General features: G+C 38.4%; 1 non-coding gene across 1 annotated transcript; it reads left to right on the top strand.

Moving 5' to 3' along the window:
• Positions 1-20,971: 20,971 nt before the first annotated feature.
• LOC145007744 (small nucleolar RNA R71) lies at positions 20,972-21,078 on the top strand. The gene has a single exon (XR_013663112.1). It is a non-coding gene; the product is annotated as a small nucleolar RNA R71 (small nucleolar RNA).
• The last annotated feature ends 2,377 nt before the right edge of the window (positions 21,079-23,455 follow it).

Here is a 23,455-nt window from a genome sequence, read left to right as displayed (position 1 = left end):
AGATATTACAAATTAAAATAAACTAATTTTATAAACCGAAAATAGCTTTTTAATACGTAAAATTTAATAATGTATAACATTTCGGTAAAAATTAATGATAATTCAATAAAAAATAATGATATTTCAACAAATAATAAAGATATTTTAGTAAAAACTAATGATATTTCATCAAGAAATTATCATTAATGAATATAAAAAAAGGAAAAATAAATTCAACAAGAATAAACAAAAAAAAAACGAAAAAAATTTAACAAAATATAATCAAAATTTCAACAATAAAAAAAGAAGAAGAAGAGGTTGGAAGAGGCAGTACAAGTGTTGCGCTAAACAGAGCACATGTAGAGATTTTTGACTCAGAAGACTTCTAAAATACAAACAACTGCGAGATGAAAAGTGATGCGTGTGTGCTGTGCCGCGCAACAATAAAAGGTTTGAAGAGGTTTTTCGAAAAAACAAACAACACCTTAATAATATTACCATAATAACTTTAACTAATAATTAAAACTTTTTTTTTTTTTTTTTTTTTTTTTTATGTTTGATGTTCCCTTAGTTAACTATATACTTTAGGAAATTATCTTAATAAATTAATATAAAATGTTATATTTACAGATAAATGATATTTAATATGCTTTGAAATGGATAATTATAGGTAAAATCATAGTTGGGATGCAAAAGGAAGAGAACGGGGCTGATAAGGACAAAAAAAGATAAAGGAGCAAAAATTAACGAAAAACACATCACACCCCTTAGATGGTGTGCTACGTCCTTGAGGATATTTTAAATCAAAGATTGTGTTTGTATCAGATACGGATTCCCAACATTTCTCGACGTGGATATGGCATTACAATGATGCATATATATATATATATATATATATATATATATATATATATATATATATATATATATATATATATATCCGATATTTTCAACCCTATTGTAATGTCCCAAAATCTGGAGTAAAATTTTTAATAGAAAGAAAAAGTAAAACCATCCGACTTCAATCCAAACATTAATATTCAAAGCATGAGTTTGAAGTTCTATTAAATTATCATAATAAAATCCTAAAATCAGATAGTGTGGAATTTGCGGTGATGTGACACAATCAAGTGAGGCTCTTTCCATTGTTACCAAACTACTCGAAACGTTTAAAATTTAAACCATAAGCACAAAGCTTAGGTGATGTTCCCCAAGATACCATACACACACACACACACACACATATATATATATATATATATATATATATAACATAATAATGGTTTTACCCTGTATTTGGGACCCCATCCTGAATATGGGCCTCACCCTGAATAATAGGCCCCTTCCTGAATAATGGACCTGGTCCTGAATGGGCCCCACCTAAAAAACCTATAAACATACAAGAAAGAGTCATAAAGACAACAAGCATACATTAACACTCCGTGTCTCGTATAGTATAGTGAGAAGACTCACCTCATAGATGAACTGGATAAACAGAACAAGACACAAAAAGTGTAAGGTTGACCTCATAAACAACCTAGACATAGTATAAAAGGTCAAACCTTAGCTTGACGCAAAACCCTAAAATTTGACCCATGGTTAAACCTAGTCCAAAAGTCAAGAAGTAAACTTCTGGTCAAACAGGCACCCCACACCCACTACAGGGCAAAATAATCATGCCCTTTATGTTAAAACAAACTCAAATCATAAAAATATTAAAAGCGCATTGCACGTGGGATTGACATGTCGCACCCAAACCATCTGTGTAAAGTAAAATGACTTAGTCCATACGTCATTACTCCAATTTCCAGATCTGGTATTTAACAAGATATTTATGGATAAATTTTCAAACTTTATCCATTGAGACAAACCCAGACTATCAAGTTCTAGACTTTATGCACCAAAATAACCTAAAAAGCCAACACAACTTGCATGGTTTAGATACCATGCATAAAACTCCAACTTTCCATGAGCAAATCGTCCATAGAATAATCCTCGGTGCTCAAAAGGATATGAAATCATCACAACTCCAAGTTCACCACAAAAAATGGACCAAAAGAGCATTATTTTTACATAAGACAAGATCTAGAGATTTGAGGATAAATATTGATGGTTATACTCACAATGGACCAGAAATATGCAAAATTGTTGGATCTATTCTAGAGAGTTCCTTCCAAGCACGCAAAGGATTTTTGATCTTCAAGAATTAACCATAAATGATGAGAAATAAGCTTTCGAAGGTCACAAAGGCTCAAAAATGAGAGAACGGGGTTAGGGTTTCCGAATCTCTATCTCAAGGATGAAGGGGGTTCAGAATGAGCTAACCTTAGGGGATTAATGACCCTCAAATAGCCCCTAAAACTGTAAAAGACATTTAGCCCACGGTCCTATGTGCGTTTCGCCCTAAAGAAACATGCCACACCACTGTAATAAACCTTTGATTTTCAGTTTCCAATGAAAAATCAAAATAGAACAGGAAAATCAAGCCTACCTGGAATAAGCATGTTACACCTATTTCGGTGTGTAGCCATTAACAACCTTATGCAACAAGTTATAAGTTGTTTTAGACTTCCATAAACTATTTTGGGCCGTTTTTGAAGCTAATAAGCTAATTGGAGAATGGATTTGAAAAATGAAGCGCTAGAAGTATTGAGATTTCACTTCGAGTTTGCTTGATGATCATGACATGCAATCTTTCGATGATGTTTTTCTACTTTAGTTTACTGATTATGGGGTAAAACCCTTATCTTTTCTCTAGAGTAGATGTAACCATATAACTTGGTGTGATTCCTTTATTGAATATTTGTTTTTTTATTTAATTTATTTCTTCTAGTTTGATTAAAGATCCACATGTGTTAAAGATTGTTGTTTTGTTCTATTGTTGAATTAGTAGAGTTTAGGTGACCATTCTGACTTTGTTAATTTCAATAATAATAGACTATTGGTAATTATGATTAGTGTTTAATCATAACTTAGGGTTAGGTTAACAAAGTTATGGACTTTAATGTGTGTGCATGTACTAGATGACCATTCAATACATGATATGACTCTAATGGTAATTTGTAACGTCCCATTTTCATAAACAAAGTTTCAATATTAAGTAAGGTAAAACAACATTTTCATAAAACCAAAGTGAAGAAAACTCATTTGATCAAAATACAATTGTATGAAAATCAAGATAATATAAATTAAATGTGGGACTCTAATGCGGCTGATGATTGTGTACAATCAATTTGTCTCCTTCCTATGATCATCAAAAATACCTGGAAAAAATTAATCCATAGCTATATGCACAAGCTTAGGGAGATCCCCCAAAATACCACAGACCATAATATATATATATATATATATATATATGTATATATATATATATATATATATATATATATATATAATTCTTGCACACAAGAGCTTTCATTATGACTGTACAACCTCGCAAGGCCTACAATACACCTGTATCGCTCTACAGTATCATCCTTCAATCCGTGACTGACCCACCTCCCATGCATACATCATACAGCCAGTACGCTTCTGATCTATAGCTTACTTCTAGCTCGTACGGATATCTTGACCTACTTCACAAAGTATGGCCACCTCAACCCACCACTAAATATGACGACATATATATAAATCAGAAAAGCAATCAAACCAACCTAAACACGAGCAATTATCTACACTAGTCTACCTGTCTATCAACCTACTACCACAAACAGGCTCTCATACAATACACTACACTATAAATGGAAGATCACTAATGAATGTTGATACGTGTAGATTGTACTATTTTTAATACTACTAACTTAGACACAGAAACAAACACATGGAAGGCAGTATACCTATCGATTAACAGTTTAGTTCAAGCAAGTAGGGTATCGAACACATGGAACGGTAAACAATTAAAATTAATACTAATATTATCTAAATAAAACAATATTTAGAAAGGGGGGATTTCCTTAGTTTTGCAAGACTATAAACTTAATCAATTACTAAACACTTAGACAAAGGACAATTAACAACTAAAAGAGAAAAAAAAGACAACTAGATTCAATAAGATAAAAGAGATTTCCATTTAGATTCAATTCACTTATTCCTATGGTTGATTCCGTGGAAAGTGCAATGGATTAATATATCAATGGTTACTGATTTCTAATATGATTAGGTTCATGATCATTATTACGAATCCTTTAGCAAACATGTTAACTTAAGCAGTGATCAAGTGATTAAACTAATAGGTTTTCTAGTGTCCAGTTCGAATCAAGTAAGACTTGTAATTATAGTTAAATGAGTTGGTGGGTTTAATTAACTTATATGTGGTTGGTCATCACACATGCTCATACATTAATTAATTTATTTTCTAGTTAATCCTAGGTTATGTTCACAATACTAGGCATACAATCTTGTTTTCACAAAACTATAAGATTCAAGTAATCAAGAAGATGTTCATGCTACTCAATATACTTATTCATTAGCCGAAAATAATTATCATTAACACATAAGGATCTTTTAACAAGGTTAACAAGATAAATAACCAAATCGATATAATCCAAGCCACTCAATCAAACCATATTCATAAGATCATCTAGTGTAAATAGAAGTATGAAGTATTTAGCTTATAACTCAAACAAATAAATCACTAAAATCGAAATCTAATGGTTCAAACATGATTCACACAAAAGATTAAGAGAAAAGTATTGTTATTTACCTTTAATCTGTTTAAATTTGCCTTCTAGTTGAACTCTGGTTCCCAAAGCCTCTTGGTAATGTCTCTGGTCTCTAAAAGTCGCCAAAAGCCTCTAGCAAAAGTTAGGGTTTTGAAAGAAAATGATCTATATATAGATTCCAAAAATCAACTCCAACTCATCGAGCGTTATGGACAAACTCGCCGGGTTTTTTTACTTAAAATGTGTGTACTGAAAGGCACTAATTTTTCGGGAATCTTCTAAGAACCTCGTCGAGTTGGAGGACCCAAACTCGTCATGTTTGTTTGGAATCAACATTTTCTTCAAAACCCAAGATCCAAGCTTCCAATGGCCAATTCCATTCTGTTTTCCTTCCGAGCATGTCTTTGTTGCTGAAATGAGATTTTAAACTAATTAAATACCTTTTGTTCATTATTTGAGACAAAAACAACATAAAGTATTAAGATAATGCATGAATTTTATAACTAAATATGCCCATATCAAAATACCCCACACTTGACTTTTGCTTGCCACCAAGCAAACTGAATTTTAGCACACTAATATCACATAAGACAATCCCAATCGAACCCAACCATTATGCCAAGATCACAACGCATGCATTTGTGTCTAAATTTTTCCTAAGGACCCCCTAACCCTAAATACTCACAATCTTCATAAACACTCACCCACTTTTTCCAAACAACGCTCATTTTATGCATCCCTCCAAATCTATCCGCATAAAACTTTCCTAACCACAAGGAATATTTTGTTAAAACCCCCAAACATACATATGGTAAAATAATCTAGCAAAGAAAAATACAATAAAATAAAAGACTTGACAACTTTATAACTTTTTGCCTTGAATATTCAATAATTTGCATCTTTTCTTCATGATATGTCTTCGTTCTTCATAGCTTTGTAGATTCTTTCAAACATTTTTGAACTTTTTTTAACTCACCTTTTTCACTCAAACTAAAAACCTAGAAAAACGTATGCTTAAGTAAGGGGATTAACTTCATCCTTTATTCATTAAAGGCATTAGTCTTATGTGCAATGACTACTTAAGATTTCCTGGATACATTTCTGGTACACGATGTTAAATATATTGCGTCCCTCAAACTAAGTAAGGTTGTGTTTTTGTTCCATGATTTCACATGAATAAAGGGGGCTACAAATGCACTATAATGTATATAGACTTAACTAAACATTTCGGTTTTCATAGAATCAACAAACATAATACTAGCATGGAATCCTAATTGCTTTACCAAAATTTTCTGAATTGGCCCAAGCAATTTTTAAAAAAAATTCTACCTAGGATTCTAATGTCACTAATGTAATCAACCCCTACCCCATACTGAATTTATGCAATGTCCGCATTGCATGTTAAAACAGTTAAAGAACACAAAAGTAAAGAGAGAATTGGAATAGAATCTCCTGGCATAGAAGTTGCGAGGTTGATCTTATTCTTTTTAAGCTCCATCATCAGCTGACTTTGGCATGGGAACAACTCATCCATGCCTTGAGTGTCAAAATCTCATGTGGTTGACAGCTCTAATTATTTAGGAAATATCTTCTTAGAATTTCCTAGAAATGGACCGCATAAATGTGTATAGTACCCGCCTCAAGTGGATTCAAATCGAAGACTCGAAAATAAAAGACTGAGCAACTCGCCGAGTTTTATGTGGAGACTCGTCGAGTTGGATCATGAGTCAGCAGAAAAAGGGAAAATCCTGTGCAGCTCGTCGAGTTTCAGATATGCACTTGATGATTTTTTGGCTCTTTTTGGGCAATTTCTCCTTTCTTCTCCAGTTCTAATTTTGTGTTCAAGGAGGGTGTTAGGGTAATACATCTTCTTATTTTATTCTGTGACGAGACTCATTTTCAACCATTTTAAGAATCAGAATCATAACATCACTCAAATCTTCTAATCTTCTCGTCTAGATTCAACCCCTCACTTTATTTCCCTCATGCTTTTAATTATAAGATCAATTCTCACCCTAAACTTCTGCAACGATCAAAAACAAAACCAAATAATATAAAGGAAAACAATCATTAAACTAAAATTCCTAATTACTAGAAGTTGCAAACATAAACAAAAAAAATAAAAGCACACAAACAAAATAGAAATAATAGTTGTCTTAATCACTCAAACATAAATAAAAGGATAATCACTCATCATCATCCTCATATCCTCTTCGGGTTCCATTCCTCCCGCACCACCTTGTCTTGCTCCCCAACGTTCCTCCCAGTTTCGAATATAAGGGTAGTTGAGAAAAGATTCGTTGCATGGTATTTGCATGTGACTCATCATGTGCTCCCAGGTCATGTTAGTGTGATTTAAACTTTGGCCTATATTATCTTGGTATTCTCTCAAGGCAATGTTGTACGGGTCCATAGGTAGTTCATCTTCAACTGGGATCACTTGGGGGTCTTCATGCATACACGTGGTTTAGGGAAAGCCTCTTCTTCCCAGTCCCTCCCGTGCTATTACCTTATCCTCCTCAGGAATTGTAAAATTCCCTCCACCAATATCCTCTACTATTATAGTCGTCGTATATAAAAGAAATCTAAATGGCTTCGTTTTCATCATGGTAAGGAAGCTCCCAGTCCCACCATTGAAAATACCATATGACCTTGCCAATCTGGTAACAAACATCCCTCCACAAATCCTCCACATTTTCCTTTCTTTGACTCCTCCTTCTGCCAAATATTTCGCTAAACAGTAAAGAATGTTGCATATGATGTTGGGTGTAAGAATGCTCCATAAGTAGAAGAGATCAAGGCTTGGGTCTTCATCATCATTTTTTCTCATGTTAATAGAGCTCGAGATAAAGTTGTGGATAAGCCTATGAACTGGTGATCTAATATCACCTTCTTGGGTTACAGATGGAATATAACACCTTGAGTAATTATGCTCCACCAGTTTGCTCCATTCAACCATCGTGGAAATTGCCTATGGCAGTGATCAAGAAATAGCACGATTCCTTCAGTTATGGCCTCAGATTGATTATATAAACCCATTCTTCATGCCAGCTCAACCAAGTTGCATTCCCGGTATTCTCCTCCAAGACAAAAAGTGAGAGCATGTGTGTCAAATTAATCGTCACCCCCACATAATCTCACTGTGGCATAAAACTCTAAACACAATTCCATGTAGACTGGTTCCTGCAATTGAAACAACCTTCTCCATGTCGTGCAAGTAAGCCTAACCCATCATTTGTAAACACTTTTGTAAGATACGGGTTCATCGCTTCTACCAAACCCACTTCTTCCAACAAACTAAAATTCACTTCATTAGCAATATAAAATTCCTTCCTCTTCAAAGTTTCCAACTTATTTCTCCATTCAATTAAAGTCATTTGTTGAACCACTTGTGGGAAGTGAAACCAAAGAAAGTCATCTTGGTCTCGTGGCACTTGTTGATTTCTACATCCCCTTCTCATTTTCTGCAAAACAAATAGCAAAAGAGACAAAACAATACCAAAATAAGGGAAAATGACATATTAGCCCAATGAACTTGTCATTTTTGTTTTAAAAATCACTTATCTTTTTTTTTTTTTACTTTAGGGTGTGAAGTTAATTTTTACCTGTTAAATAAGTCCTTTTACCTCTTATAATAGGTTACCACCGCCAACTTTTCTTCCATCCTCATTCCTTGTTGTTCTATTAACATATTCTGTATCTTGAACCGCAATAGAACATTTTTCCCAATTAACATGTGGATTAGACACCATAATATATGCAAGCAAACAAGTCAAGATCTTCGTTACCTCTCACCAAACAACTTCCTTTACACACACACTTTATAAAAACGTAGCAACACTCTTGTTCTTGAATCTCAAGAACAATGAAAAGTCACTTAGGATTTTTATCAAACACCTTATGTGCAATCTTTTAAGCTTCACTCCAACACACGATTTCTAGTGGAGGAACCCCATTTTCAAATAAATTCACCAACTTAATTACTGCTAGAAACTAGAAACTGAAGGTCGATGAATTGTAGTCATCGATCCTCACATGTTCCACACACTGACGAAGCTTGAAGTTATGATTTTTTTTTTTTGGGGGGGGGGGGGGCGAAAATAGAATATGTATAAAAATCGAAGAACATGGGGGGCAAAGTCAAATTTTGTAGTTTTGGACATAATATGTAACATTTTCAATACTTATGGACTATATATATAAAAAATAGGGGGGGGGGGTAACAGTCCCACCTGACCCTATATATGCTCTATCCATGGTTCCACACATAGAATAAAAGGGATTGATCAAACGAGAAACAAGTTACAGAAACAGATCATGAATGTTCATGGAGATCAAACGAAAAAGTGAGTTAAGTGACAAGGGGATATGGTTTCTCAGAAACCCTCATTTATCGTCTAATGTTAGAGGGTATGTAACAGAGAAACTAGTTACAGAAACAGAGCATGGATGTTCATTAATGAGAACCTCTTCCAAAAGAATTTGCTAAATCAAATCGATGAGGCTAATCAGGGAAAACTAAGGCAAAATAACTCAAACTTCAGAATTGTTGATTGGAGATCGAAACATAAATATTTTTAACCTGATTTAACCATCGTCTTCTTCCCGTATATTTGTTTCCTGTAACAGAGATGTATGAACATAGAACGAAAAATCCATGTAATATGAGAGCTCTACTGTTTTTTTGTTATCGTAATCAAGAACGGAAAAAATGAAAAAAATTGTAGATATTTAAGAAGTAAATCAATAGGTGATCGATGGTTTACCGAGGTGGGGAAAGAAGATATCAAGTACCGGGAAGCCGTCATCAATTTCTTTCTGGAAGACGAGGAGCGGTTGATGGTAAAATATTAGTCAAAACATATATTTTACATGTTTAATCGGTACCAAGTTAAATAAGGATATTTTAAAACGGTAAATTTGGACTTCATTTCCTTAAAGTAAAAAAGAAATACCTAAGTGACATTTTAAAAAAAATATGACAAGTTCGTCGGGCTAATATGACATTTACCCCCAAAATAAAGGTAAAACTAAAATTTGAAACAGTTCTGGACTTTCTGAAAAACCAACTTGTCGAGTTGTATGAGCAACTTGGCGAGTTCTTTGAATATTCCGAATTTTTTTTTCTGAATTGAACCGATTCGGCCATTTAAACTCAAAATTACTTCTGGGGTTTGCTTAGCATGTATCAGATTGCAAGAAAAATTAATTAAAACAACCTAATTTGCTTCAAATTGAAACACTAAGGTTTATGCCAAGTTCAAAATCGAGGGTTATTCACTAAATCAAACACAATGGTTATAAAAATCGGAACTTTAATAGAATTGAGTGCAAAAGATCTTACATTTGGAAGAAATCGAGTGAAAACCAAAAAAGTTGAAAGATTGTTGCTTGAGGAAAAATCCGACAAGCTAGGATGCGGTGGGCGAATCTAATGAACTTTTTCCTTTTAGGGTAAAAACCCTATTTGACCGAGTTTAAAATTCTTTTTTTCGGTAATAAAAGTCTACTCGTCGAGTTACGGACCCAACTCATCGAGTAGAGACAGGTTTTGAAGAAAAGTCACGAGAATTAAGTGAACTCGTCGAGTACACATATGGAACTCGCAAGTACAAGGCTTTAATTAAAAAATTATTTTTTTCTTAAAATTTTTTTACCACACCCCACACTCAAACCTTGCTTGTCCTCAAGCAACATTTTAAAAATTATGAGAAGACTAAGAGTGAAAATCCTAACAAAATACTAAACATAAAGGAAATAAAAGACTAAAAATTAAAAGAAAAGAAAAGGAAAAAGAAAGCAAACTCAAACAACGGGTTGCATCCCGTAAGCACTTCTTTTTTAGGAGTATTGAGCTAGACTCCTTCCTGCTCTACGTTACATCGGCTACCTCCGAAGGAAACTCATTCTTAACCTTTTCACTTTCCATCTTATTTTATATGCTTGTACTTTCCTTATGTATGCCTTTTTCAAGTCTTCCTTTTTCTTTTGAGTGGCATTTTCTTCATACTTACGCTATGTTCCTTTACCCCTCTTAACAAGCTTTGTTTTCTCTTCTTCTTTTTTGTTGTCCTGTGTTTTCAACTTCCATCTTGTCTATCTCTATCGCCTTTTCACTCATCCCCTCATCATCACTTGAAATCACAGTTTTTGTCTCACTTTCTTCGTATACTTGGGAATCGGGTGGTTTAAAGGTGAAAACTTCAAAGGTGATAAACACTATGGAACGAGGCTTGGTTCTCTTTACTTTTGTTGGCTTAATTTCTTCAACTTTTTGATCAATCGTGTGCAAGCCAATGGAAGGGTTATTTTCTTTCTTGTCATTCCAAGCCATAGTATTCTTTCGTTTCTTTAAACTCTCCTTGTTTGGAATAAGATCAAATGTAACTTCCTCCATGTTGTCCATATTTGCTTCACCATAATTCGAACTTTGTTTTGAACATACCAAGTTTACTTCAGAGCCTCTTGTATAATCCTCTCATACACTTCACTCAAGTAGTTTTTCCAATTCTTGTAAATCTCTTTGAGCATCAAAATCTTCCTCAAAATAAAATGTGAATTCTTTTGAATTATGTTCTTGCCAAAGCGCTAGTTACTTTTCTAAGAATTCATCAATCGTATCCACAAGGGAGATCGAATAATCACTAGATTTTGAATGCTATGCTACTTGATCGACTCCAAAAGTGACCGAATCATCTCCAACTCGAAGAGTGAGTTTGAATTCTTGCACATCTACTATAGTACAAGCAGTGTTTAGAAATGGTCTCCCAAGAATAACTGGAACTTTATGATGCTCCTCCATATCTAATACAATGAAATCAGCAAGAAATACCAACTTATCCACCTAGTGTAATGACCATAAAAATTCAAGCCAATTTAAACTTTAAAAAACAACCCAATTTCGTAAAGTTATTACAAAAAGGTTTTCAATACATTTTTTTATCAGAGTCTTCCCATTATCATATCAGAAAACATAAACATGAGTAGCGGTACGATCACGCCTTTGCCTTGCCACGGTCTCCTGAAATACCTGAAACATTTAAACCACAATTGTAAGCCTGAAAGCTTAGTGAGATACCCCCAAAATACCAACCACATATATCATACACATAACATGCCATATCATAACAGAACATAGAACAGCCATGCACTTCGGGTCTACTGTGTGATTGGTCCACCGCACCGGGCCTTCAGTCCACCTGCTCCACCCTCTAAGTCTAGCCATATCCATCGAGTCTGCAGTGTGGTTGGTCCGCCCGCACTGGGCCTTCAACCCACCTGGTCGACTCTCTGAGTCTACAGTATGACTGGTCCGCCCACACCAGGCCTACAGTCGGCCTGGTCCACTCTCCGAGCCTCGGCACGTCTGGTCCGCCCTCGTGGGGCCTACAGCCTATCCGGACCGCTCGTTGGGCCTTCGGGAAATCCGGTCCGCCCTGGGTATGTTGGCCTACAGCACAAAGTAGGACCCACCTCAACCCAACCCCAGTCAACCAACCATGTGCACATAAACATATAACCACATAACACTTTAATCATCAATCAACCGATCTAGCAGATCACATACATATCATACTGTAAATAGGATACCGACCTAACCGGTCACTAACGTCTACCATCCTAACTACCCGGATGCAAACATAGCAAAGCAATAACACAACAACAATACCCGAATTACAATCTGGTAAAGGGCCGGCCTTGGTGCCTTAGACCTTGTTGATATAATGAGGATAACTCACCTCGTAACTGCCGAAACTCTGAACTGAAAAGCAGACTCCCGAATCACCGACTCACCAAAAATCCTGAACTAGCCAACATAGCAAAAATAATCATTAGATCAATCATATATCCTTCCAAGGGTAAATTGACCAATTACCCTTAACTCAATCTAGTCCATGACTAAGGCCCACAACACTTTTCAAGTCCATCATCCTCTTATTGGGCCAAGGCCCAAAGTCAAATTCTCATACAAAGCCCAATATTGGCCCAATTTACTAAATTGGGCCCACCTCTACAAACGGGCCTAGATCCAAGGTCCATAATAATAATTGGGCCCGAAATACTCCATCCATACTATTCAGTCAAGGCCCAAGCTTATTAGTCCATAGAGAGCCCAAACAAATAAGGCCCAAAATTGAAAACACAACAGAGGGAGTACGCTGGACGTACCCTCCTTGGTACGTTGGGCGTACAACGATGCTTTGCGAATTGGGATCGGGATACAGACCTACTACGCTGGGTGTACTCCCCTGTTACGCGGGGCGTAACTCCGCTGAACTACATCTTCTCATAAGTTCTTAATGGCTTAAGCTCTTAAGCCCAAACTTCAGATCTATAGACCAAATATGCCTAGGGTCCATAAAGTCTCAAACTTTATTACTTGGGATGTCCATAAAGCTCTTAATCCAAGGTATTAATCCATTAAGACCTATCTATATCACATATGAGACAACCAAAGCCCTTATGACCTCATTTTTCTTACTGAAGACCTCTCCTAAGGTCCAAAATGATAGCTAATCTCAGCTAACTCGAATCATGCATCAAGATGAGGTTTTTGGGACAAGAATGGTGTCCAAAGTTCATAACACATGGATCTACACAATATGATTATCAAGCTAGAGACTTTTTACCTCAAAAGGGCTCTAGAAGATGATGCCCTTTCAGATCTACAAGCTCCAGCCACCCCACTCCTTCTTTGACAACTTCCTCTTTCTTCTTCTTGGCTCTCCTTTGCTAAAACAAGCTTCCCAAGGTCAAACACACCCAACAGTGGAGGTGGAACGATTATCTAGGGCTTCTAAGGATGAGAAAGTGTTTTATGGAGGCTAGGGTGAGAGCCATTATGTTCCTTATAAAGAGGTTGGCCTTAAATTTAGGGTTTTTGGAAGATAGACGTACGCTGGGCGTACATCCAGTACGTTGGGCGTACATTGAGAGACCCCCGTGTTCCTTTCCTGCATTACACTGGGCGTATGTCCAGCTTACGCTCGGTGTACCCAGCCAAACTCATACATGCATGCTTGGCATGCATAAGACTCCTTTGCTAGACTTACCCTCTTAGGGACCATTGCTGCCAATATCATTAATTTACAACATTTCCTTCATCAAAAGTCTGTTCTCATCAATTCTTTATCCACATTAAGGACCAAAACACCCTTACTCTTGATCTCGGGAACCCATAAATAGATATTTCAATTATGGGGCGTTACAATTCTCCCCCACTTAAGTTAGGCTTCATCCTCGAAGCCTACTGCAACATACACAATAGAACAACCCCTGCACTGCAGATTCCGATTTACCCATCAACTCAGGTTTTTGCAACCTAACTACTGCGTCTTCTTTATCATGGTTCTAGGCTCTTGGCCTCTGACCGAAATCTTTTATACCATTTTCAGCATCGGTCCAAACTACTCCCAAGTTTGATAACCTGTTGTCTCCCTTCCTCTACTCCAAATCTCCACTCTGGAGCCACTAACCCCCTCCTTTTCCAAGGAGACTGAAATTATGTTTGAGCATCACTCAAAATTGCCACTACCTCAACAAAAAGTCAACCCGCAGGTGCTTCCGTATATCTAGTACAATGCAGTGCCTCATACTAATGATCGAGGCACGACGGTCATCCATTTTCTCTACTTCCTCCCCTAACGGAGGACCTATGCTCCTTCCGGAGCTACATACCGTTTCCTTTCCAGGAAGTCCACCCGACAACTCTTAAGCGCCTGCACGTACCACGGAGCTAAACTCCACTCTATATTATCCATGTAGAGCAACTGCTAATCTCGAACTTCACTTACTTTGATTCTGCCCGCAAGGACTCTCGAGTCCATGCACCGCCTCCCACTAACATGATCAACACCCGGGGCCAGACCTACTGGTTGCCATTGCATCGCGGCATACTCAATCCCTCTCCTTATATAGATTATCAACACCTACCGAGTCTTCATCATGACTGGACCGCTTTACTAGGCCTTTATCCAATCTGGACCACTCTCAGAACCTTCAGCTTGTCTGGATGCCTCCCCCTCGGGGCCTTCAGCCTGCCTGGACCGTTCTCCGAGCCTTCGGCTTGACTGGTACGCCCGTAGGCCTTCAGTCTCCCTGGACCGCTCAGACTATCATAACTCATCCTAAACTATCCTTCCTGGGACTCTCTCCCGCATACTGTTCTATCCCTCAAGGGGTTTCGAACTCTAACTCCATTCTGATCCCAGAATCCTTTCCATGGACAAACCCAGGCCTAACATCAAACACTATCTACCCTGAATCCATGGTCTGCTTCCTGCCCCCACCAGTCTGTCACTTACTCATACCAGCCCACACTCTCGGCTGACTAAAACGCCACCGACTTCCAAACAGCTAATCGAACTCAAATACTTGTCGATCCTCCTGAGAATTTTCCAACTCTCCCCCACTTAGAACACTGACCTCCGAATACCGGTGACTCATCCGGCCGAGAAAAATCGCCTCTATCCCAAACCTTCCTTATCCATCATCTGCTTTCCTCTGAACGAGTAACCTTCACAAAACTGCTCTCCCAACAATTGAACATCTCGAACCCCAAAGGAGTCCAACTTCCAGTTGAACATTCCTCACATCGCGAATGCTATAACCAACAACAAGACCATACTACTAAATTTTGACCATCAATCCCTTAGATACTAACCGATTCCTCAATAATACCATACACCCAAAAAATCGAACGAATGCAATACCAAGAATTATGCGAACAAGACTAGTAGATATAATACTTTATAACAACCATAAGATAACCAGATATCAAGAAGGAAACATACCAGCAGCTAAATCCGGCTCTGCCCTGACCTCCTCTGCTATAAGCTGAAATACACGACCTGGAGCCCTCGGGGGCTCCACCCTGACTTCCGCCCGTAATCCTCAAAGTGGCCGATGCTGGAGCCTGCACCGGTCCTGCAGTAAGTTGTGGACAGTTGGCCCTCATGTGACCAACCTAATGACACTAGTAACAAATCCTCATATCCTGAACCGGGGCTAACTGACGACAATCCCTCGCATAATGCCCCTCTCTCCCACACTTGCGAAACGCACCTCCAGACCTACAAACTCTGGTGTGACCCTTCGAGCACTTCCTACAAGTGCGACTGCCCTGACTGCCCAAACTGAAATCAACGGTCTTAGACTGTTTCGATGCTGGCTGCGACTGTACCGGAGCCTGCCTCTGCTCTCTCAACTGTAACTCGATCTCCAACTCCCGCCGCCTAGCGGCTTCCCGCAACTCCAACAATGTCTCGCACCTCTGCGTAGACACAAACTTCCTGATATCCCTCTTTAGCATACTCAGATATCGGGACATCTGAGCTTGCTCAGAAGCAAACTCAGGGAAAAACATCGCCCTCTCAGTGAACATCCTGGTGATCTCTGTCACCGACTCAGAATCTTGCTTCAACTCCAGGAATTGCTGAGCTAATCTCTCCCTCTCAACTCACGAAACATAACGAGTACTGAACATCTCTCTGAACTGATCCTAAGAAACCACAGCTCGCTGCGCATCAGAATACGATCCAGTGGTCAACCTCCACCAATCCTTCGCCCCGAGCCTTAAAAGGTTCAGAGCACACCTCACCCTATGATCAACAGGGTATGATCACGTGAAGAGACACCCCTCCACATCTGACAATCATCACATAGCAACAATCGGGTCCTGAACTCCATCGAAGGTAGGGGGCTTCGTATTATCGAAGTCTCGATATTGAAAACCTCTACCAGCTCCTCCCCCTGCCGCTGCTACAGCCGATGTAGCTGCCGCAACAACCGTCTCTGTAAGAGCTGCATAACGCTCATCAAAATACTCAACCATAGCGGTCTTGATCGACCCAAACAGTTCTGACAACTCAGCTCGGAACATCGCAACAACCTCATCATGCAGGATCTCACAAATCCTAGCATCCAACTCGTCTATGCTCATCTGACCAATAAGCTCAGGTGGTGCTGACCCACCCTAGCCGCCCTTTCCTGCTCCCGATCCTGATCTAGATCCGCTCCCAGCATGCCTCGTAACCACCATACTGAAAGAAAATACCGCAAGCATCAGATACCTCCCACTAACCCAGGAACCGACTCTCAACACCGCCCTAGGGGTTGTGACTTCCTTGATACACGTATGGGTCCTGTGATTTCAGTAGTATGGGCCCATACTACCTTCCACACCTACCTATACTTATACCAAGTATCACCACAACACCCTAGTGAAGAACACGCATACCAAGCACTCAACCCTCACTCCTAGAGGAAGACTGGAAATCTCATATAGAAAGAAACCCTAGGCTAGCAGGCATCAAAAATCACGCAACACTATCATGAAATTCCTGAAGATCCCTAGCCTAGTACTAGCATGTTGTTCTATCATATCACATAAACAAATAACTTGCATGGTATTTTGGGGCTACTTACTGGCTCTAGCTGATCGTACCTCCGCGTCCTCTTTTACTCATTTTGAAAACCATTTTAAATTCTCTTTCGAAAACTCTCCTTGATTTGAGACTGGATTCACACGAATGTTCCTCTAATTTACTCAAACCAAGGCTCTGATACCAACTTGTAACGACCATAAAAATTCAAGCCAATTTAAACTTTTAAAAACAACCCAATTTCGTAAAGTTATTACAAAAAGGTTTTCAATACATTTATTATTAGAGTCTTCCCAGACTTATATCAGAAAACATAAACATGAGGAGCGGTACAATCATGCCTTTGCCTTGCCACAGTCTCCTGAAATACCTGAAACATTTAAACCACAACTGTAAGCCCGAAAGCTTAGTGAGATACCCCCAAAATACCAAACACATATATCATACACATAACATGCCATATCATAACAGAACGTAGAACAACCATGCACTTCGGGTCTACTGTGTGATTGGTCCACCGCACAAGGCCTTCAGTCCACCTGCTCCACCCTTTGAGTCTAGCCATATCCATCGAGTCTGCAGTGTGGTTGGTCCACCCACACTGGGCCTTCAACCCACCTGGTTCACTCTCTGAGTCTACAGTATGACTGGTCCGCCCGCACCGGGCCTTTAGTCGGCCTGGTCCACCCTCCGAGCCTCAGCACGTCTGGTCTGCCCTCGTGGGGCCTACAGCCTATCCGGACCGCTCGTTGGGCCTTCGGGAAATCCGGTCCGCCCTGGGTATGTTGGCCTACAACACAAAGCAGGACCCACCTCAACCCAACCCCAGTCAACCAACCATGTGCACATAAACATGTAACCACATAACACTTTAATCATCAATCAACCGATCTAGCAGATCACATACATATCATACTGTAAACAAGATACCGACCTAACCGGTCACTAATGTCTACCATCCTAACTACCCGGATGCAAACATAGCAAAGCAATAACACAACAACAATACCCGAATTACAATTCGGTAAAGGGCCGGCCTTGGTGCCTTAGACCTTGTCGATATAATGAGGATAACTCACCTCGTAACTGCCGAAACTCTGAACTGAAAAGCAGACTCCCGAATCACCGACTCACCGAAATCCCGAACTAGCCAACATAGCAAAAATAATCATTAGATCAATCATATATCCTTCCAAGGGTAAATTGACCAAATTAACCTTAACTTAATCTAGTCCATGACTAAGGCCCACAACACTTTTCAAGTCCATCATCCTCTTATTGGGCCAAGGCCCAAAGTCAAATTCTCATACAAAGCCCAATATTGGCCCAATTTACTAAATTGGGCCCACCTCTACAAACGGGCCCAGATCCAAGGTCCATAATAATAATTGGGCCCAAAATACTCCATCCATACTATTCAGTCAAGGCCCAAGCTTATTAGTCCATAGAGAGCCCAAACAAATAAGGCCCAAAATTGAAAACCTAACAGAGGGAGTACGTTGGGCGTACAACGATGCTTCACGAATTGGGATCGAGACACATACCCACTATGCTGGGCGTACTCCCCTGTTGTGCGGGGCGTAACTCCGCTGAACTACATCTTCTCATAAGTTCTTAATGGCTTAAGCTCTTAAGCCCAAACTTCAGATCTATAGACCAAATATGCCTAGGGTCCATAAAGTTTCAAACTTTATTACTTGGGACGTCCATAAAGCTCTTAATCCAAGGTCTTAATCCATTAAGACCTATCTATATCACATATGAGACAACCAAAGACCTTGGGACCTTATTTTTCTTACTCAAGACCTCTCCTAAGGTCTAAAAGGACAGCTAATCTCAGCCAACTCGAATCATGCATCAAGATGAGGTTTTTGGGACAAGAATGGTGTCCAAACTTCATAACACATAGATCTACACAATATGATTATCAATCTAGATACTTTTTACCTCAAAAGGGCTCTAGAAGATGATGCCCTTTCAGATCTACAAGCTCCATCAACCCCACTCCTTCTTTGACAACTTCCTCTTTCTTCTTCTTGGCTCTCCTTTGCTACAACAAGCTTTCGAAGGTCAAAACAACCAACAATGGAGGTGGAACGGTTATCTAGGGCTTCTAAGGATGAGAGAGTGTTTTATGGAGACTAGGATGAGAGCCATTATGTTCCTTATATAGAGTCTGGCCTTATGGAAGATAGACGTATGCTGGGCGTACATCCAGTACGTTGGGCGTACATCCAGTACGTTGGGCGTATGTCGAGAGACCCCCGCGTTCCTTTCCTGCATTATGCTGGGCGTACGTCCAGCTTACGCTGGGCGTACCCAACCAAACTCATACATGCATACTTGGCATGCATCAGACTCCTTTGCTAAACTTCCCCCCTTAGGGACCATTGTTGCCAATATCTTTAATTTACAACATTTCCTCCATCAAAAGTCCGTTCTCGTCAATTCTTTATCCACATTAAGGACCGAAATGCCCTTACTCTTGATCTCGGGAACCCATAAATAGATATTTCAAGAACGGGGCGTTACACCTAGACTAGAAGATCCTCGTAGATCCCTCTTGGATATGTTACCGTCTTGTTAGCCGGATGAATTGCCATATGGATGGGCTTTGGTCCTGGAAGGTTTAACTTCTTGAAGAATGAATATGGCATAATGTTTACACTTGCCCTTAAATCAACCAATGCCTAACATGTATCTAAATTGCTGAATTGACATGGAAAAGTGAAACTCCCCAGGTCAACCATCTTAGTCGCTAGTTTGTTCATCATAAAAGCTGAACAATTTTAATTTAGAACGACTTCTGATACTTCATTCATCTTCCTTCTGTTGGTGAGGAGTTCTCTTAGGAAACTTTTGTACTTGGGCATTTGTGCTATGGCCTCGATGAATGGCATGTTGATTTGAAGGGCCTTGATGTGCTCTCAAAATTTCTTATAATCTTCATTTTGTCTATCTTGTATGGCCCGACCTGGGAATGGCAATGGAGTTTGGTACGGATTGATCATAATCTAATTTTTTTATTCAGGCAAAAAACTCGTCGAGTCCTTTTCTAGAACTTGTCAAGTTGAGTTATCAGTTTGCGATTCTGGAATTTATTTTCCTTTTCCTGCACCACTTGTGGGTCTTCATTTTAGATTAGTGTTATAGGAGTGAAAATCTTCTCAGACCTTGTAGTTATTGCAATTACATGCGCCACTCTCAGGTTTTGCTCGATGTTGCTTGGAAGTCTGCCCAGTGATCGTTTATTGATTTGCCTTGCAAGTTGCCCTAGTTGCTTCTCGATGTTGAGTATCGATGTTTGCTGATTTCTCATTGACGCTTGCTACTCCTTCATCATTTCTTGTTGCTCTTGTATCGCCACATCGATTTTGTTGTGTCTCTTCTTGGATGGGGATGCAAAGAGTGTGAGAATTTCCTCAAAATCCATCTTCTTTTCTTGAATTGGATCGTCTCTTTGGCATAAACCTTTCGCCTTTTGTGTGACTTTCTCCTCTTTCACATTCTTGTATTCTTCATAGGGTAGCCACTCATTTTTAGATTTTTGCCAATCTTTGTCATACCTATCCCTGCTTGAATAACAAACTTGGACTTTTCGATTCCCGTTATCATCAAGGTCACAATCTTTAGTAAGGTGAGTCCCACTACAATTGTCACATCCCACACAAATGGCATGGATAAATTGGTCCATATTTGTCACCCTACGATCCATGCTCTCCGACTTAGCTATCATTGTCGCCATGTTATAAGAAACTGAATTCATACACTCCTCTAGTTGAGTCGTTCCTTGGGTTATGATATTCTCTAGAGTGCTTAGAGAATTCTTCTATCAAATCTTTTATAACTGCTGGTGCTTTCTTGGTGAGTGGTCCTTGGGAATCAAGGAGTTTCCTAGTTGTCACATTTACTCCATCATAGAAAATTGCAACTTCTTGCTGAATGTTTAGGTAATTTTGAGGGCAGTTTATCAGCAAACCCTTGTACCTCTCCCACGCTTCATAGAGTTACTCTCCTCCCATTTGCTCAAAATTGACAATTTCCTTCTTTATCTTTGAAATTTTTGAGGAAGGGAAAAGTTGATCAATGAACTCTTCGTGCATCTTAGCTCATGTCGTGATGGATCCTGGAGGTAGTGATTTTAGCTAATCTTTCACAGCTCCCTTGAACGTGACTGGTAGCATCCTAAGTAGAACGGTTTTGCAAGGCACATTAAGAATGTTGAAGTAGTCGGCTATGTCGTTGACCTCGTCGAGATGCTTGTATACGTCTTCATGATCCTTCTCGTAGAATGGGATGTCCTTCAGTTGGGCGAGTATGTTACCTTTCAGTTCAAAGTTTGTTGTTGCTAGAATCATAGGTTGCACAAGTCTTGGCCCAGTGTCATCATGCATCCTCCTTTTGTATTCGCCTATGGGTATGTCTACAATGTTGCCCATCTCTTCTTCTGATTCGATCTCACTGTCTTCTTCAAATTTAGGTGTGTTCGGCTCGAAATCTTCTATCTTCTTGTCAAAACCGCTTGATTCTCCTATTGCTTTGTCCTTCTTTTTGTGAATAATTGATTCCGAATCTTCTATGGGTGGTACTACTGTAGAACTAGAGCTCATGGTCATAAACTTCCTAAAACAAAATAGAAATTCACTAGTAAAAGGAGCAAAAACAAAGAAAAAGCGAAACTGAAAATGCAATCAACTCGTCGAGTTCAGTAATGCACTCGGCGAGTTCAACACAAAAAGCAGGAAAAAAAAACGAAATTAAAAACAGAAAAACTGGTAACTTTATATGAGATAAATCTCACATAAAGGATCGATAACACTAGCAAATAAAAATAACTATTAGAACCATTCCCCAACAATGGTGCCAGAAACTTGATTCGTGTAAATTGTACTAGTTTTAATCCTACTAACTTAGACACATAAACAAACACACGGAAGGAGGTGTAGCAATCGATTAGCAGTTTAGTTCAGGCAAGTAAGGTATCGAACATAGGAAGTGGTAAACAATTAAAATTAATACTAATATTATCTAAATGAAACAATATTTAAAAGGGTTTTTTTCTATTGTTTTCCAAGACTAGAAACTTAAGCAATTACTAAACACTTAAACAAAGGACAATTAACAACTAAAAAAGAAACAAAAGACAACTAGATTCAATAAGATAACAAAGACTTTCATTTAGATTCGATTCACTTATTCATATGGTTGATTTCATGGCAAATGCAACGGATTAATATATCAACGGTTACCGATTTCTAATATGATTAGGTTTATGTTCACTAATACTAATCCTTTAGCAAACAAGTTAATTCAAGCACTGATCAACTGATTAAACTAACAGGTTTCCTAGTGTTCAGTTCGAAGCAAGTAAGACTTGTAATTATAGTTAACTAAATTGGTTGATTCAGTTACTCATTTGTGGTTGGTCATCACACATGCTCATACATTAATTTACTTATTTTCTAGTTAACCATAGGTTATGTTCACAACACTAAGCATACAATCTTGTTTTCACAAAACTGTAAGATTCAAGTAATCAAGAAGATGTTCATGCAACTCAATATACTTAGTCATTAATAGAAAATAATTATCATTAACACATAAGGATCTTTTAACAAGATTAACAAGATAAATAACCAAATCAATATAATCCAAGCCACTCAATCAAACCATATTCATAAGATCGTCTAGTCTAAACAAAAGTACGAAGCTTTTAGCTTATAACTACAACAAATAAATCACTAAAATCGAAATCTAATGGTTCAAACATGATTCACACAAAAGATTAAGAGAAAAGTAATGTTGTTTGCTGTTGATCTCTTCAAAATTGCCTTCTAGTTGAATTCTGGTTTCCAAAGCCTCTTGGTAATGTCTTTGGTCTCCAAAAGTCGCCAATAGACTCCAGCAAAAGTTAGGGATTCAAAAGAAAATGATATATATATATATATATATATATATATATATATATATATAAAGATTCCAAAAACCAACTCCAACTCACCGACTTTTATTGACAAACTCGCCGAGTTTTTTTTACTTAAAACGCGTGTATAGCAAGGCACTAATTTGTCGGGAATCTTCTAAGAAACTCGTCGAGTTGGAGGACCTAAACTCATTGAGTTCGTTTGGAATCAACATTTTCACAAAACAAAAAAGTTGTCTGAAATTGTGTCTAGTTTTCAGAACATTTTGCATCTTGTCAGTCGGAGTTAAAACTCATGAGGTATCGCCAAAGCACTGACGTGGGGTCAAGCTGTCCAACAACATCCTTCTTTCTTCAAAATCCAAGATCCAAGCTTGCAATCACCAATTCCGCTTCGTTTTCCTTCTGAGCTTGTCTTTGTTGATGGAATGGGATTTTAAACTAATTAAGTACCTTTTGTTCATTATTTGAGACAAAAACAACATAAATTATTAAGATAATGCATGAAT

This window comes from Lactuca saligna, chromosome 7 (genome assembly GCF_052625555.1).
Source record: "Lactuca saligna cultivar CGN05327 chromosome 7, ASM5262555v1, whole genome shotgun sequence".
NCBI lineage: Eukaryota > Viridiplantae > Streptophyta > Magnoliopsida > Asterales > Asteraceae > Lactuca > Lactuca saligna.
This window is presented reverse-complemented; position numbering and strand designations above follow the sequence as displayed.